The 17,681-nt window shown below is 44.6% G+C and overlaps 1 long non-coding RNA gene across 1 annotated transcript; it reads right to left on the bottom strand.

Annotated features, from left to right (window-relative positions):
• Positions 1-6,757: 6,757 nt before the first annotated feature.
• Positions 6,758-7,752, bottom strand: LOC138108989 (uncharacterized). The gene is made up of 2 exons (XR_011150184.1): positions 7,173-7,752; positions 6,758-7,071 (listed from the first exon to the last, which is right to left on the bottom strand). It is a non-coding gene; the product is annotated as an uncharacterized lncRNA (long non-coding RNA).
• Between the last annotated feature and the right edge of the window lie 9,929 nt (positions 7,753-17,681).

The following is a 17,681-nucleotide window of genomic DNA, read 5'->3' as shown; positions in this document are numbered from 1 at the left end:
TGATGGAATTCTTTAGTCCCAAATCCCTTCTGTGGTTTCCATTCTTCAGCTGCTGATATTCCAATATGAAGTGTTTAGGGTTATCATAGCAGAATTAGCCAGTTTGGGGAGAAAGAGGGAAGGGAACAGCTCCAGCCCCAATCCAAGTAGGGACTGATACAGGGGAGCAGGGAGTACTGTGTTCAGGTAGTTCCTAAGTGCCTCCATTTCTACCCCGTTGCAGCAGCGAGAGCAGAATCAGTGGCACCCACTTATTTGTTCTCAGGGCAGCAGCTCTTTGTGCTACTGCTTTGAATGTTCTTAACCAAAGTTAGAGGGCGATACGCCACCCTTCCTCACCTCCTGTGCTATAGCTGCTTGCTGAGCTGAGGTTTGCCTGCAGCACGGGGGTGCGCACCAAAGCCTAATTGTATCTTCTTTTCTCTCCCTTCCCTTATGCATCGATGGAAGCTTCTTCAAGGTGAGTTGAAGTTTTACAGTTGAAAATGGATTTTATCTAAAGTGTTATAGGTATTTTTGTTGTTCTTTTCCAAGCAACTCGAGCAGCAGGGATTGAAACTACTTTTAGCAAACGGCAACGGCCAGGGCTAAAGCCTCTGGCCAGTGTCTTAGAGAATGGATCCAATGTGTGTGTGATGGCCTCTATCAGTCATGGCAGAAAATCCCTGCAGTTAAAGTTGTAGCAGAAGACTTATGCAGAAGGAACTTTAATTTGCTGGCTCTTTCTGCAGTTTTAATTGATTAGTGATTGATGAGTGTTACACGGACACTGGAGTTGCAGAGGTCATTGCTGCCTGTGGTTTCTGAGGGGTAAAAGGCAAACAGCATTTTGTGACCCTTTGGGTGTATCTGACCAGGCCATTAAAAATTGATCTCCCTTTAACTTGGTCAGTACGTTGTCCACAAAAGTTGAATTTGTTACTGGGGTGCAACAGGTCAATAATTATACACTTGAGACAGACAGTGATTGTTTATTCCAGCCTTGCACAAGTCTGGGTGCTCAGTGGTATTTCACAAATCAGGCACACCCACTATCAAAACTTTTCATTATTTATAAATTTTAGCAAACAAAGGAATGAGTATTGTTGGTTACAAGTTACATGGTTATCTTATTAGTTAGTATTCTGTCTTCTCCTGGTTAATGATTGTCTCACTTCTCCTGGTAATTAGTCCGCATGCTCAGTCTCTCTCTTCTTTTGGGCTGGGGAGTTTCTTGAGTTGCTGCTCCATGAGTCGGTGGTCGCAATCTCCCCCTGCCGGAATGAGTTTTCCCGGCCAGAGCTGATTGCAGGACAGCTGGGGTTTTTGCTTTCTTCAGTTTCTCCCTTGTCTCGGGAGCTGTGCCAGGTGTCCTTTTGGCGCAGCAATTCTGCATTCTTTGTGTCCACTCTCAGTGGGCATCCTTCTTGGCAAGCTTTGTTAACCTTCCCCTAGGTGTGAGCTCCTTGAAGCATGACAAGCCCTGAACCTTTACAAGGCACTTCTACCAACAAGGAATTTGTTTTTCCAACCCATGGAATCACTTAGAGCTTGCCTCTTAGTTGCTGTCTATTTCATGGATTAAATCTCCCTTCTAGTTGATTTGGCTTGAAAGTATACAAAGATCCAATATATCTATACAAACAGTATCCTTCCTTAAGAAATCTTTTACATATTCTACATTTTGCATGACATATAACTTCCGAAAATTAAATTACAGGGCATGAACAGCAAAGGGTAAATGTCGCACTGAACAGCCACGGGCAGGTGGATGGCTCTGCTGATAGAACAGGAGCTAATGATGCACCTGTGGCTGATGCAGCCCCTGCAGAAGAGGGAGCAGAGGAGGAGGCCACTGCAAGTTCAGAGTACGTATGGCTCATGCCCTACCAAACACGGAATTCTGTGCCTTTTTTCCTTTTCTGTACAGGACTGAGTTATACTGCTGTGCCTGGTTTATCTGGGAAGCCTTCCCTTACTCTACTTATTTCCCTCCTTCTCCCGTGTTGCATGAGGAGCAAATGAGACCTTTTGCATTTTGGGAGAAAAGGGCAGCCCAAGGCAGATGTACAACTTTGCACACAACCTTAGAGACGAGTGCGGGGGTATGGCAAGGAAGGGGGATTGGTCACAGCTCATAATGTATTGCATTTACTTTTTCTGACCAGCTCTAGTAGCGCTGTTAGATATGGAAATAATTCCATTGTTATCGATGAGGCTTGGCATCATGGGACCGGCAGGCAGCAGCTGGGCAAATTCCAGCAGAAATTCCCTGCTTTTTCACATGTGGCATCAGCTGGCTGCCTCTCTCCTGGAGCTGGAGCCCTTCTTCCCAGGGCAGGCTTGCACACAGGCGGTTGTGGAGGTCATGCTTTTATGGCCAGTCCTGGCTGTCACAAGGCCTGATTTGTTTGCACATGTGATGGGGATCTTGCAGCCCAAGCTGGGTGCCTGCACAGTAAAAGCCCCATTCTGCAGGGAGAAACAGGAAAGTCCTGCTGTAGGAGAACTCCATTAGGATAAGAAAGGTGCAGTGCATTAGACTGGTGAAATTAAATCAGGTGTCCATGTCACTAGGGGAGACAAAGGAGATGAGAATGATGGTATAAGGTTTTCTGAAGTGTTTCTTTGGGGTGGGGGGGAAAGACACAGGTTTTATAGAAGCTGGTGTGCTTTGAGCCTTTTGGCAAGGCAACGTAGGAGAGCACTTGAGTATGGAACTTTTAGGTGTCAGGTCTTAAATATGCCACCTCAAGGGCTTCTTCTATTCTAAACCATAATGCATTTTGCTATTGAATTTGTAGATGTTTAAGTTTTGGTTGTTTAGTCTGTCGGTGAACAAATCCCACCACTTGATTAATATAAAAAAGGAATACTTTGTTCCTTCAGTCTCAAGCTTCTCTGTTACTGAATGAGCCTTCCTGCTCTGTTTAGGTAAGGCTGAAAGAGCTCAGTGCTGCAGCATTTAACATGGACCAAGGGCTCCTTCCTGGGGCTGGAGCTGGCCAGAGCCGTGTTACTCTGTAGCGTTAGACCTGGGTCCTGGAATGAATATTCTGGGGTGAATAGTTCCCAGCGGAAAGCTGGATGCTGTAGTTCCAAAGCTGTTATTGATGACCTGGTGGAAGTCAAAGCTGCCATACATAAACTGCTAGAGACTGCTGTTACTTCAAATCCCAGAGCAGAATGACTGGCTGCACCTTTCTCCTGGTGAAAGACCAGGACACTCTTTCTGTCAGGGCAGGGAGACCCTAACTGCTCATCATGTGCAGCAAAGAGAGTTAAAGGCAGCAGGGTTTTTCAAAGGAAATGTGTCATGGCTGGTCAGTGCAGTTGCAGGATTATGTGAGCTTTTATGTCTCAATAAGCACTGCAGTGTGGTGATATTAACAGCTGCATGTTCTTTCTCGTTCTGTTCCCTCTAGTGCCCAGCGAGGAGTTGTTATAAGGTGTCCAATTTGCATGGATACTTACTCAGAGGTGAGGATTCACACAGTGTCATCTTTTCTGCTTTGTGGGAGGGGGAAGGGGACAGAAGGGGAGCTGCTCAAGTCGGTGGGCTGATGTGGGATGCTGCGGGCAGCTGCTGGAAGCAGAGCCCTTGCTGTGAAGCTCCACAAGTCCCTTCTTGGTGGTGAACGTACAGGGAGAAGCCTTGGCCAAGATGGCACTGGCAGATCTGTGGGTCCCTGGTTATTCTGACTGCAGGTGCTCTAAAGTCTCATTTGCCTGGTGCCAACGGAGCAGCAAACTCAAATTCTTTCCTCCCAATACATGTTGTGGTTTTCTTTCTTCCAGATTGTGCAAAGTGAACGACAGCTTGTGTCAACTCTTTGTGGCCATGTTTTCTGTAGTCGGTGCCTCCCTATTGCCCTGGAGAATGCTGACATGTGCCCAACCTGCAGGGTGGACCTCAGTCCAGGACTGTATCATCCCATTTATCTATGAGTACTTCTGCTGCTCAGAACAGACTCAGATGGATCCTGGAGAAGAGGCGATGTCGAGACTTGTTTCTTCATGTATATAGTTATTCCTGTATATAGTTTCATTTAATTCAATGAGAAATGATTGATTTAAATATAGTCTGTCTCCTCCTCTATGCTGGACTCTGCTGACACAGAGATGTTGTTTAACAGGTGGAAATAAGGCTCTTGGTTTGAGCAGTCAGAAGCTCGTTCTTTTCATCCCACTGTAGTCATTGGTTGGGGGGAAATGTGCTAAAGACATAAGCTTTGTAGTCCTTGTGGCCAGTGTGTGTTGTATGGGGAGAAAGAAACAGGCCCTGCTGGGGTGTGAGGCCTTGTATTTCTAAGGACAGACTCTGGTGGATGTTTTGGTGAAAATGTCATGATTTCGGTGTTCTGAAGATTGAAAGAACAGCAGGTTGTGCACGCATGCAAAGAAAACAGTTTTCTTTGAGAATAGGTATCCAGACAGCTTTTCTATGGTCCAAGCTGCTCCATTATGTTGTGGTTAGCATCCCATTGATAACTGCCAGCTGATGACAGGAGCACTGCCAGCTTCTCTGAAGCTCTTTGCCCTTCTAAAAAGCCTGTAAGCTTCAGGGCAATCACAAGAACATGGATGTGTAGACTGCTGTGTTCCACACTTAGCCTGCAAAACAGAAGACAGAAGTAAGTAGTGAGGTAAAGAAATAAAGCAACCACCATCAGCGTCACCATCACTATCATCATCATCTTCATCATTACCATTTACCTTTCCCACTGCAAAAGCAAATTGTCTCCAGGGGGGACAAGGAGCCAGTAGCAGCTCCTAGACCCAGGGTGCTGATGTGGGCTGGCAGCAAGTGGCCCCATTCATCACAGGGAGTTACATGGGACATGGCCAGCAAGTGCCAATGGCATGTACCTGTCCATATATTTGGGAGAAAGCATCATGCTGAAGGCACAGCTCTTTAACTATCTGCAGGGCTAAGTGAGACCTACACTTCCCAAGCTCTGGTTTCAGGGCTGGTGAACATCTCCATCTGCCAGCTGGCCATGGTACTTCACAGCTCAGGGGCTGCTGCTGCTGCTGCAATATCCTTCCCTGCATGGCAGCCCTGCACAAGGGCTCCTCTTGCATTTCCCCTTGAAAAATTCTTCAGTTTATAAGCAGACTTTTCACTTCCAGGGGACGGAAACCCCAAGGAAAAATAAACCACCACAGGCTTTGCTACCTACCCACCACCACTGCAAGTGGGGCACCCAGGGTTCATCTAAGGGCATTTGCAATCAGAACACCAAATTTCTTGCTGCTTGAGGAGGAAGAAAAGAAAAAGATGGTTACTTTGTTACACTGACATTTCTAGTCTCTCTGGATTAAAAGAGAGACATGTGCTGCAAGTTGTCCAATACAAAAAGCTCTGCTTCCTTTTGTAAATGAACTTTTTAACAGGTATTTTTAGGATAGAATTCTTTAGTTCTCTATTGCAAGTTTATAGATTTCATAGGTTGTGTGCTGAGCATTTACTTCTTCCAACAGATCCAAACCACTGCTTTGATTTTGTTTGCTTGTTTTACACCTGCCCCAGAAGTTTTCAGTATTTCTCTAGCAATTTGCTATGGTGTGCTGGAGATTGCAAGTCAGCTTAGCTAAAACCAATTTTGATTAATGTGGGAGATGAAAGCAAATGGCATGGGAGTGGTGGTTGGGGCATTGATGCTCTGAGGTGGCAAGAGGCAGTTTGGGGGCTGATGTAACAAGTTTGATTGCCAAATATTTCTGGTAAGGCACCTGCTGTCATGTAGCTTCAGGTAAGCCACAAAAACATGGAGGGGTGAACAATTAAAAAGTTAAATTACATTTAAATTAAAAAAAAACAAAAATAAAACAGGGTGGGTTAACATTATCCCACTATTAGCCTGGATGACTGGCCCTTGCAGCTTCCCTTGGTTTCTATTTCACTTGCAGGACTTCAGGCTTGAAAGGTGTTTCCCTGGACATGAAACCTGCACAGCAAAACAGGAGTCACCTTTGGATGGCAGCTGTCCCTGTCCCCACCACAGGCACCTGTCATGCCTTGGCAACATGATGAACTTTCAGTCTTGTTTTTTCCCTTGGTAACGTGAGAATAAGGTCACTCATTTTCTCTTACAAAACACAGACTCTAAGTACTCATGTGCTCTATTGGAAAGAGTTCTCTGAAAGCCATGAGATTATTTGATCCATAATAGGGTTTCCTCTTCCCTGAACACAACCTTGAATACTTAAAATTCTTCAGTACTTGTGGTCATTAACTTTTCCTTATTTCGCTCTACCAGGTATGTTGTTTAAACTCTACACTAATTCCTGCTGCTTCCAACACACAGGGGCAAAATAACTAATTTAATATGTCAGACACAGCTATGGAAAATAGAAACCATATGTGCCTAATGACTGAGGCTCAGCTGAAGTTAGTGCATTGTCTTTGTGCTGCAGCTGAATCCTAATGATTCTGTTCCTAAAACTGGTACAGTAAACCAGCACATTAGGTGTCCTCATTTAATGAGGAGGGAAATAAAAAAAGTCTGGAATATTTTAAACCAAGCATTTCTGGATCTAGAAGTCACCTCCACTCTGCAATCAATGGCAAGGCTCAGAAAGCTGCAGTTTTTTCAGACAAGTTTTTTCCAAGTGCAAGAAAGCAAGGCTCTTTATCTCCCCATCAGACCCACGCATCTGCCTTGCAGTCCCTCAGAGACAGCTACAATCTTATCAGATCACCTGGTGCACTCCAGGAAAATAGAGGGCGACACACTTTAATTTCATTCCCCAAGACGATGCACAGGTACATAAATTCACACCCGCTTGCCCCAGGGATTCAGGACCCCACTGACTTTTTCAGTGTCAGGATTCCTCCTCCTTATACTTTAATTTATGACCTGTGTGGAGGTAGAAAACTGAGTGTGTGCACAAAGCACCATCACAGCTGACCCAGCCCTGCTGTGTTGAAGAGGGCAGTATTTAACAAAGCCACGTGGAGGAAGGCTGGGATGTGTTTTCCAGACTACAGATGGCACAGGGATGACTTCTGTGGAAGTTCCTCCAAGGAGTATGTGGGGCACACCTCACCAAGGGGACAATCCCCAAACAGCTCATTCCATTATTGATCTGTAGGCACAGGAGAATTGGTTTTTTTTGGAGCTTTGAAAGCCCAGAAAGCAGAGATGCAGCATATTGGCATTCTTCATTTATCAAAAGCCACCCCTTACCTTTGCTCTCAAGACATTGCATGAAGCAGCAGGCTGGCCCCTCCCCACCTGCCCAACTCCTGTTTATGCTTCTCATTCCACATTCTTCCATCACCTTCACTGTGTTGCGGTCCTGTGCATGCTACTGCTTCAGGCCAGCAAAGTTTCAAAGAACCGCTAAAATGCTGTCTAAAAGAAGTCTAAAAATTATGAGCTGTGAGGAACTGTTTGAAGGGGCAAGCATCACTCTGGATTGCATCATGTACAGGTTTTGAAGCTGGGCACTGGGAACAGGGAGTTGGGTACCCACCTTGAACACCAATCTTAAAATGGAGTTTTGAACCGTATGTTTTTAGGTAAAGAGCTTGATGCTGGCCGTGTGGAGGGGGCTCTTCTCAGTGTGCAGACACCTTCATGGCTGTGTGAGGGCAGCAGGCACAGCCTGGAGAGGGGTGGATGTTTTGTCCTTTGTAACACTGTGGTTTTTTAGAAGAGGCCTGCCTGAGGGAGCAGATGAAAGCAGCACCTCTCCAAAGGGAAGGAACGCGGCAACAGGACAGTAACAATTTTCCCCCTCACTGAGACCCATCATCATCCCGTGCCAAGCACTAGGAACTGAAATGTACTGAACTACTGCACAGACCCCCAGCAAACCCCTCCTCCCACTGCTCAGCCTTCCTGCTCCTAAGCTGGCAGCCAAGCTTGGGCAACTGAAGGGGACCCAAATATATCCAGGTTTTTGGAGGATGGGAGATGCCCCAAAGCCTCCATCCTCTGCCAAGAGAAGCATTTAGGAGGGTGCAAAGCAGACCCAACAATAAGAAACCTACCTGGGAGAGAGGGAGGGTGAGATGGGAGGCAAAATCTTCCCAGTTAATACACAGTAGTGGCACCTGAAAGAAATTATTGGGGTGATGGGGAACACAAGTGCCTCAGGGCCAGCTTCCCTGTGGAGTGGGCCCCTGGTGTCTCTCCCAGCCCCTTGGCCATGCACAGTCTGGCACAGGTGTGTGACAGCTTGCCATGGCTCCTAAAAGCACCTGGCTTAAGCAGCATGAAAGTGCAATCTGGTTCATATCCTGGCCCCTTTGATCTCCATCTTCCAGAGGTTTAGGCCAGGCCCTTCATGCCGAGCACTGAGCAGAACTAAAACTATAGTGCAGTAGGATTAAGTCTTTTCTATCCCTCTCTGCAACAAATGCCCACAGGTTTGGGGATGTGAGGAAGCGACCTAGGGAGAGTGTGGTAAGCAAGCCCAGCAAGCCTGGGGCTGATAAGGGGTTTGTACCCAGTAGGTGCTTTTCCTCCCATCCTGCCTCCTGCTCCCCATTCCATAAGCAGGGGCTCTGACTGAGGGGGGGGGGCATTTAGACATTTCTGTAACTCACCTTCGGGATTTCACCTGCAACTCCAATCATCCCCGATCGTCAGCAGAGCAGCTGCTGCTCTCTGCTCTTTCCATCAGGTGCGTGCTCCACTGAGGTCAGCTGCTAAATCCCAAGGGAAAAGTCTCCCTCCGATTACTTTTTTTCTAGTAGCAGCTCTTTGTTGAGCTTCCTAGTACCGAGTCTTCTTTGGAAATGCGCACGTGGGATTTGTGAAAACAGGACTGAAAGATTCCGAGTGTGACCAGCTTGGCTGGCATGGGACAGCTGCAGCCTGACCTGCAGCACACAGCACTTACCATACTCTGAGGGCTGAAGGTCTGAGGTGGTTTTCTCTCTCACATGCAGCTTTTCTTTGGATGATGTGGCAGCAGAGTTCAGCTCTGGCTCTGAACTCCCCAAGCTATGTGGATTTAGTTTGGTATGCTCTTCCTCACCCTTCCTTCCTCACTTTGCCAGCTAAATTCAGACAAGGTGCTTGTATGCATAAGAGTTGTCAGAAGAACAACTTACAAGTACAGGAGCTAGAAAAGTCTTGAAGTATGAAGCTGGCATCCCCCGAAGACCTGCAGGGACAATCCAATCCATCTGGTACTCCAGGGTGCAGAGCAAACAGACTTTTGACTAGTTCATAACCGCAGCATATGCAAAAGGCTCAATTATTGCTTCTTAAAAAGCCCAAATTATCTCCTGGAGTTGGAGACTGACAGCCACACAGTCTCCACAGCGTTATGCACGACTGAATTTTTGCTGGCTTATTCTCTGCTGTTCTGTACTGCCTCTAATTGCATTGCATTTTAACTGTTTAGCATTGTCAGAACTTCAGCCCCGGGGGCAGCGGAGGTGGTGAGAGCTCAATACATCAAATTACTACCCAAAGAGCAAGCAGACAAAAAGCAGAGCGGGGAGGGAGGGAAACAGACAAATGAGCCACATTCATTAGAAAAACAGCAGCCCTGACCAGGGAAGTGTCCTACTGATGACATGAGAAAGGTGAAAGTTGTTAATAATAATAAAGAACACAGTAACACAGTTGCTTTTCTATCAGAAAGCACCAAATCTGGAGAAAATAAATGCTCTGTGGAAAGCAGAGATGGAAACCGATGAAATGCTCCTTGCCCACATAGCACTACCTTTCTTCCCAGTTTTATTTAGCGTGGTTTTTTGTGGTATTGAGTTCTGTAGCTGCACTGTTTAGTGCTGCTCCTTTGAGTGCCATGATGTGGCCCCAAAAGCTGACATTGCTGCTACAGAAGCCCCTCCATGCAAGGCAGTGAGGCAGTTTCCCACAGGCAGGTTTGTGTTTCACTCTTGACCAGCCAGAGATCCTGATTGCTGCTCCTCTCTTTGGAATTTTGCCACCCACGCAGGTCCTGAAGTGCATCAGAACTCTTGATGAGGCTACCCTATTGAGGCACCTCAGTAGCTTTGACCTCAAATAACAGACTAAGCTCTATGCAGCTTAACACCTTTAAATTACAGGACATTGTTCCAGGGAACAGGCCCAGCACAGCGCAGCGGCCACAATGTGACAGCCGCGGAACGAAGGGGTTACCTGTGGATGCCTGAAGAACAGCCCCAGAGCTGCCCACCATGGCACAGGGTCCCCAGGACCCAGCAGGACCTGCTGGGTGTCCCTTGTAGGCCACCACCAGGCTACTTGTGGGTCTTTGTCTTGCCTACCTGTAAAGCCATGGGGGGAGAAGATCACAGAATGATTTGGGTTGGAAGGGACCTTTAAGGTCTTGTCCAGCCCTCAAGATGAAGCAAAGACAGAGGCACATCCACAGGCACGGCCAGCACAGCCAGCAATAAACATGTTTGTGGTAGCAGAGAGGTTTCTGTCCTTGTTCCAGTGCAGCCTGATAGGGAAGTGCCTCTACTGTGGCTCTCCACCCAGGGAACATGCAGAGTGGATGTGAGGGAGCTGAGAAGATCCTTCAGCTGTCTATGCTGAAAATTTTGAGGGTCTTGACATTTCATGTCAGCTGCACTCACCAGGGTTAATTAAAGTCTGTGTTTTATAGATTGTCCTTGGCCATAAACGGAAAAGCTGCCTCAACTGGAAATCAATAGAGCAATCTTTAAGCTCTTTTATTTTATTACATATAGGGTTCTAATTGGAAAAAATTGAGGGCCGTAATTAATGGTGCCAGAGAGGTCCTGAGATGTATGTTCAAAGCGTCCTGAGGAGAGTGCTTTGCTGCAGGCAGCGTGCTGGAGATGCCCAGCATGCCGGGGCACAGCATTGAGGCCAGGCTCACTCAGCACTGGTGAGTGAGCTCCCAGGAGCACTGCAGAAATCCAACAGCAAATCAATAGCCAGCACTCTGCCCAGAAATTGAGGGGACGGCTGTGAAGGCAGTGCTGTCACCACAGGGCACAGCAGAAAAGCCATATCTGCTGGCTGCTGACAACCAAGGAGTGTCACAGATGCTGCCAATGGCCTCCCTGTCCCGAGCCAGTGAGACTGATGTGCTTTATGCCTTTCTCTAAGTCTACTGTGCACTGGTATGCAGTGAAATGGTTCACCCCTCTTCAGTGGGGTGGAGTCATTCCAAAACCACAGGTGCCTTTGGGGCTTATGGAAGGTGAAGTATCCTGACAGGGCTACTGCTTTCCCTTGCAACAGCCTTGCTGGCAGGCCATACAACTTTCCCACAACGAACAGGCCAAGGAATATTTTTCATTTAAACAACTTTCTGAGCAGTGCCTGTGAAATAATTCTGTCCACAAACAATGGAGTGTCAAGGATCAGAATCATTCCTGTGATCCAATAAGCAGAATAAACCCCAGAAGACTGGCCCATTCACAAGCAGCCAACAGGAGGCCCTCGGCCAAACGTGTGAGAATAAAATGTAAGTACTTAGAAGGCTAATAAGCTGCTTGTGCTTGAAAAGCATTTCATGCCTACCTCTTCAGCATTTACCTTTTAGAAATAATTATTTTCAACTTTTCTATGTTGTTTTTCTCATTTCTAGACCTTTTCCCTGTAAATAATGACAAAAGCATTTTTCTGTCTGTGAGTCAGATAAGTTACTTGATACAGCATCTTAGGGTAGAAAGCCAATAGTCAATAGACTGTGCCACATGGGGTTTTTTGTTTGGTTGGTTCTTTTCCTTCAGTGCCCACTTGTCTTGTTTAGAGCTGGGTCCGAAATCCCAGCATGCTGCAACTGGTCACTCCCAAAATATTGCAAAGCTTTTTACTGAGCAGGGTTAGACTCTGGGAAGAGCTCAGGGAAACTTTTCTGTGCTTGAAAACAGTGACTTGCTTTCCCAAGTTGAGCCTGAGATAAGTAGTGCTGAAAACACTTTCTCCTGGCAAAACTGAGCCCTGCACACTTTGCTGGCAGTGATTAATGATACCCCAAAGTCTTTGCCACCCAAATATGTTCTTTAGTCTTGGATTGTAACATGTAGATCAGAATTATATACTCGACCTACAAACTTGTTCAACAAGTAACTCACGAGCTGAACTAATTTGTAAGCAGATCCAGTTCAATTACATTTCTGTGGGCATGTTCATTCCACAGTGAAGTGGATGTCATTTACTGCTTTAGCAAATTAGGACACAGAAGCTGAAGAACACAAAATTTAAATAGGACTGTCCACACAGGATTTAACCAAACTTTAGTGAAAAGACTTTACAAATATAGATCCATTTTCCTGGTATTCTCATACAGACGAAACTCACAGTGGAGGACCAACTTTAACTTTTGGGGGCTTTTTTTGCCATACTAGTGGCTAGAAAAACTGTAGTGGCTCTTTTAGACATGTATTACAGTGGAGCTGTTGAGCCAGACAACCTGAATTGATTTTTCATTTCTTTTTCATCTACCTGATCCATTGCATGTAACTTCTTTAAATACTGAGCTCTCTCTGCAGACAGTTCATCACTTCCCATTAAAGCCAATTCCAGCACCTCCAGCCCTGCAGAAGTGCCCCAAATATTCTTTCAAATCCTTTCTGTGCTTTACAGATATCCTTCAAGCAAATCTGTCTTCTCTCCTTCATACCAACATTAATTCCCTTGTGATTTTAACAAGCATGGAAGTTCATATGTCTCCCTTTACTACAAGTTTTGTAATTTCAGGGGTTAAGAGGATCTCAGGCTCTTATTTCCGCTCTCCACTAAACTCACCTCTTTTACTTGATACACACTCAGCACAAGTCAGTCCCTTTGAGAGATGTTTCCCAGCTTTCTGATGAGTTGGTTGTCTGCCGTGCCCCTTATCATGAAGAGCCCAAACACCTTCCCTGTTTTGGTGTTTTTCACTTTTCCAGCATCAGGATTTGCAGAGGCCTGCTCTCTCCCCATCACTGATTGTCATACATGAAATCCCTATTTGTGCTTGGTCTTTGCATATTAAGTGCCTTAATTAATTTGAGCTTAATATTTTTAAATTGAATGTTAAAATCAACCCATCAGCCCAGGTACACTAATCAAGTTTTTATGGTCTTCCTGTGTTTACTGTATACTTTTACAAGTGTTTTAAGATGTGTTGGATGTATTTTTTTTTATGTTTTACTTGTATCTTGGTTTCAAGGCAGATTTTAAAAACCCCAGTTGCAACAAACAGCCCAGCCCCCGTAAGCACCTGACCCTTATCTCAACTAATAACACCCCTCTGACCAGGAGGAGCCATTGGTGGACGGAGATGGTCTGTCAAAGGGAGAGCACCAATCACCTTGAACCAGGGGGGTGGGCTGTGGGCGGACTGTGGGCGGAGCAAAAGCTATAAAATGGAGCTAAAGAAAGACACGTGCCTCACTCAGTCTCCCTTCCTCTCCAGCTTGCTAAGGCAGTGCTGGAGAAACCTACCCCTTTCTAGGGGCTTTTAGAAATAGATTTCTTTTTGACCAGCCTAGACTGCAAGTTTTTTTCTTTCCTCTACCTGAGGTTCAGAGCTGCCTTAAGCCTAAAGTTCCTGAATCCCTGCGCTCCTGGGGCATACCTCTTGAGCCACTAGGATCCCAAATTTTTATATTTTGTTAGTTTTTGCAATTTTTCAATTTTTCTGTTTTAATAAATTGTTTTAATTTCTACAAAGAGTTGTCTCATTCCTCACAACTCTTTTGGGGGCTCGGCTGGGATCCTATTTTTGCCCTAAAATCCAGGTATTTTGGTTAATTTTATTTTTGAATTTTTGCGATTTTTTTGGTTTTTCTCCTTGGATTTTCTGGGCTCCCACAAGGATTACTGCAGCAGAGAAAGGACACCTCCGGTGGAGAAAGACTTGTGGTAAGGCTTGAACCCTTCTTAAAGGGAACTTAGTTAGGGACTTACCCTTTTTTAAGGGCTATTAGTTTTTGGGGAACCTCCGAGTGGAATTCCTTTTGTGAGAGAGTGTGTGGGGGGGTTGGCCGCCCCCAGTGTGTGTGTGAGTGTGCTTGAAAGGGTTCATTTTTAAGGGCACCACGAGGGATCACCCCTTTAGAGACACAGAGGGGAAGATCGAGTGTGGTGATCAGCCTTTCTGGGGGGAGGTTTCCACGTTTTAGGGGTGTGCGCAGCCCCAAATTCATTTTTATTAGTGTCTCAGTCTCCTCGGGTCTAGAACTGAGGAGAAACCTCATTTTAAACCCCTCTCCTTTTCTTTTCGCCGCGTGGTCGGCCGCCATTTTGAAATTTCGGGTTTCCACGTGGTCGGCCGCCATTTTGAAATTTCGGGCCGCCGCGTGGTCGGCCGCCATTTTGAAATTTCGGGTTTCGGCAGGGGCAGCCGCCATTTTGTGTCCTTTTAATTTGAACTGCACCCCTTTGCTGTTCTAAGTGCATGTGTGAACTTGTTTTAGCCGCACTCTTGTGGTCAGTGCTATCTAGCACCTTTATACTTCCTGTTAGTTTGGAGTGTTTGGGTTATTGGATTGTAGTTGTAATTTGCTTTATCTGCTTTAATCATAAGACACTACTTTGATATTTTGAATTACTGTTTGTGTTATTCATTAAAATCTTTTTCCTTTAATTCGGTTATAAATATTTTAAATTTATCTCTCCTTTGCTAATAAAGACAACTCTTGTTTCTTAAATTTTAAGTACATATGTATAAAGCTATCTAAATTTCAGTTATACTTTAAACAATTTAAATATTCACTAATTATTCTTTTTATAATTAAAATTAATATTTCTTGCACCATATTTGTTTCTCACCAGCCTGCCATATTTAATTTTTTTTCCACAGATTCGCCATCATTCATTCCCTTATATATCTACTAACCCTGCTTGCTTTTCTCTACATTAGTTGTATTGTATTTTATGCTTATAACTTTATTATCATTTTTTTATTGTGATAGTGTATTGAATTTAGGCTATTTTGTAATATTATTTCCTTATGCAATATTTTAATTGTTTTATATAATACAATACTTTGGTTTATTTAATTAGGAAAAAAAAAAAAAAAAATTTTCTTCTGCACTAGCTACTTGTTTGCTTCCCAGTAACAAAATGGGACAAGCGAATAGCAAAAAGAAAGACCTAATGAAGAAATACAAAATTTTCCCAGAGAGTCCGTTAGGACAAATGCTCCTAAAGTGGGAAGAAAATCTTTTAACTAAAGAAAAAGACCAGTGCCAAATGATTAGGTACTGTGTTTTTAAGTGGCCAAAACATAGAATTAACAAAGATGGTCTCAGATGGCCCAAGTATGGGTCTTCTGAAAAATGGCTTTGTGAGGCTTTGCATTCTTATGTACATTACAAAGCTCCAAAACATTCTGATGAATTAGACTATGCTAAAATTTGGTTAAATTATTGGCAAAAACAAAATGAAGACCAAAGCAAAAAAATAGAATTGGAAGAGGAAACTAAATCTAATTCAATTGGACTTAATAAAAATTCAAACCAAATTTTTTCCATTGCAGAAGAACACAAACAGAAAGAAAAACAAAAACCTAAATTAAATAAACCAAAGTGGGACCCCCTAGACTACCTTCCTCCAGTAACTCCTCCAGAAAGGAGGGTCCAAATTGAACAAGAAAGGGTCCTTCCTTCATCAAGCCACCCAATCGAAAGGGACTCAGAAAATGAGAATGAAAGTGAAAAAGAAAATTCTGTTCCTTCCTGCTCTCACAAAAAGACAACCGGACAAAGGATTTCTTCTAGCCAGGATGGCCCAGCATCTTGCACTAGAAAGAAATCATTTAAAACACCTGACTGTCCTACCTGCCTTAGCACTCCCCATGAGTCTAAAATTTTACCTCTTAGGGAGGTACCCATGGGAAATGCTCAAGGAGGAATTGGTTATGTAGTTGTACCTCTAGCTTCATCTGAGGTACGGGAATTTAAAAAAGAAATGAAAAGCCTGATGGCTGACCCAATTGGTCTAGCTGACCAATTTGATCAATTCCTCGGCCCTAATATTTATAATTGGGGAGAGATACAATCCATCCTTCACTCCTTATTCACCATTGAGGAAAGAAAATTGATTAGAGCTGCAGGAGTGACAGTCTGGGACAGAGAAAATAATTCTAATCAGGGCCCAATTGGAGAACAAAAATTACCACTGACAGACCCTGAATGGAACCCAAATTCAGAAGAGGGCAGGAGGAACATGAAAGACTACAGAAATTTAACTATAAAAGGGATTAGAGAAGCTGTTCCTCGAGTTAATAATATGAAAAAAGCATTTTGTGGGGAACAGGAAAAGGATGAGTCCCCAACAGCTTGGATGGCTCGGTTAAGGAATAACATTCAACTTTATTCTGTCATTGACTTAGACAGTGAGGGAGGCAAAACTATGCTAAAAGTACATTTTGTGCTTCACTCCTGGCCTGACATCAGAAAAAAATTGGAAAAATTGGAAAAATGGCCAGAGAGGGAACTAGATGAATTACTGGAGGAAGCCCAAAAAGTCTTTGTTAGGAGGGATGAAGAGAGGATGAAGGCTAAAAGCCGAATAATGAATAACAGTACTAGTGCTCCAATCCACAACCCTCCTACACAAAGAACTTCCCAAAGGGGCATCCCACAACAGCAAACCCAAATCTGCTCTCAGCAACAGCCACAAGTTTGTGCTTGCAATATAAAATCTACCACAACTGCTCAAAGACCTGAGAGGTTAATTTGCACATACTGTAATAAACCAGGCCACGGGCAGTGGTACTGTTTTAAAAAGCAGAGAGATCAAGGAGTCCTTCAAATGGAGGGACAAATTTTGAACAACTGAAGGGGTCAGGGGCTTTATTCTCTGGGGCAAAAACATCTTAAAGAGCCCTTGATAAAATTAGAAGCTGGACCCCAGAGACAACAAGTGGAGTTTTTAGTGGACACAGGTGCTGAAAGAACCTGTGTCACTGAAACACCTCCAGGATGTTTTATTTCTCAAGATACATTAGATATATATGGTGCTAATGGTGAAAGTTTTGCTGTTCCTGTAATTAAAAATGTAACCCTTTCCATACAAGGACGTACCCATACAGGGGATGTGCTATACCTACCTCAAGCTGGGATCAATCTTTTAGGACGTGACTTCCAAATACCTCTGAGGGTTGGGGTGGTACCGCAAGGTGGAAAAATGAACACTAAATTGTTTGTTTTATCTTTAGTAGATGAGCAACACATTGACCCAGTAGTGTGGGCCAAACCTGGCAACCGGGGAAAAATGGACATCACACCTCTAACAATTGAGTTGCTCCCAAATAGCCAGCCAGTACGTGTACCACAATATCCCCTCTCCAAGGACAAAAGAAAGGGCCTGAAGCCTGTTATCATGGACTTATTACAAGATGGAATTCTTGAGACCTGCAAATCCAGTTACAACACTCCAATTTTGGCTGTCCAGAAACCAGATAAGTCATTCCGGCTTGTACAAGATCTGCGTGAGGTCAATAAGAGAGTCCAAACCAGGTACCCACTGGTGCAGGACCCCTATACACTCCTGAGTCGGGTACCCCCAGCACATGCCTGGTTCTCTGTTATTGACCTTAAAGATGCTTTCTGGTCATGTCCTCTAGATTCTCATTGCAGAGACATCTTTGCATTTACCTGGGAGGATCCAGACACTGGACGGAAGCAGCAGCTGCGCTGGACTCGCCTGCCTCAAGGTTACACCGAGGCACCCACACTCTTTGGCCAAGCGCTAGAAGATTTGCTAAGTTCCTTTTCTCCACCCGAAGGGATTCAGGTAACTCAGTACGTAGATGAC

Source organism: Aphelocoma coerulescens, chromosome 4, assembly GCF_041296385.1.
Source record: "Aphelocoma coerulescens isolate FSJ_1873_10779 chromosome 4, UR_Acoe_1.0, whole genome shotgun sequence".
NCBI lineage: Eukaryota > Metazoa > Chordata > Aves > Passeriformes > Corvidae > Aphelocoma > Aphelocoma coerulescens.
This window is presented reverse-complemented; position numbering and strand designations above follow the sequence as displayed.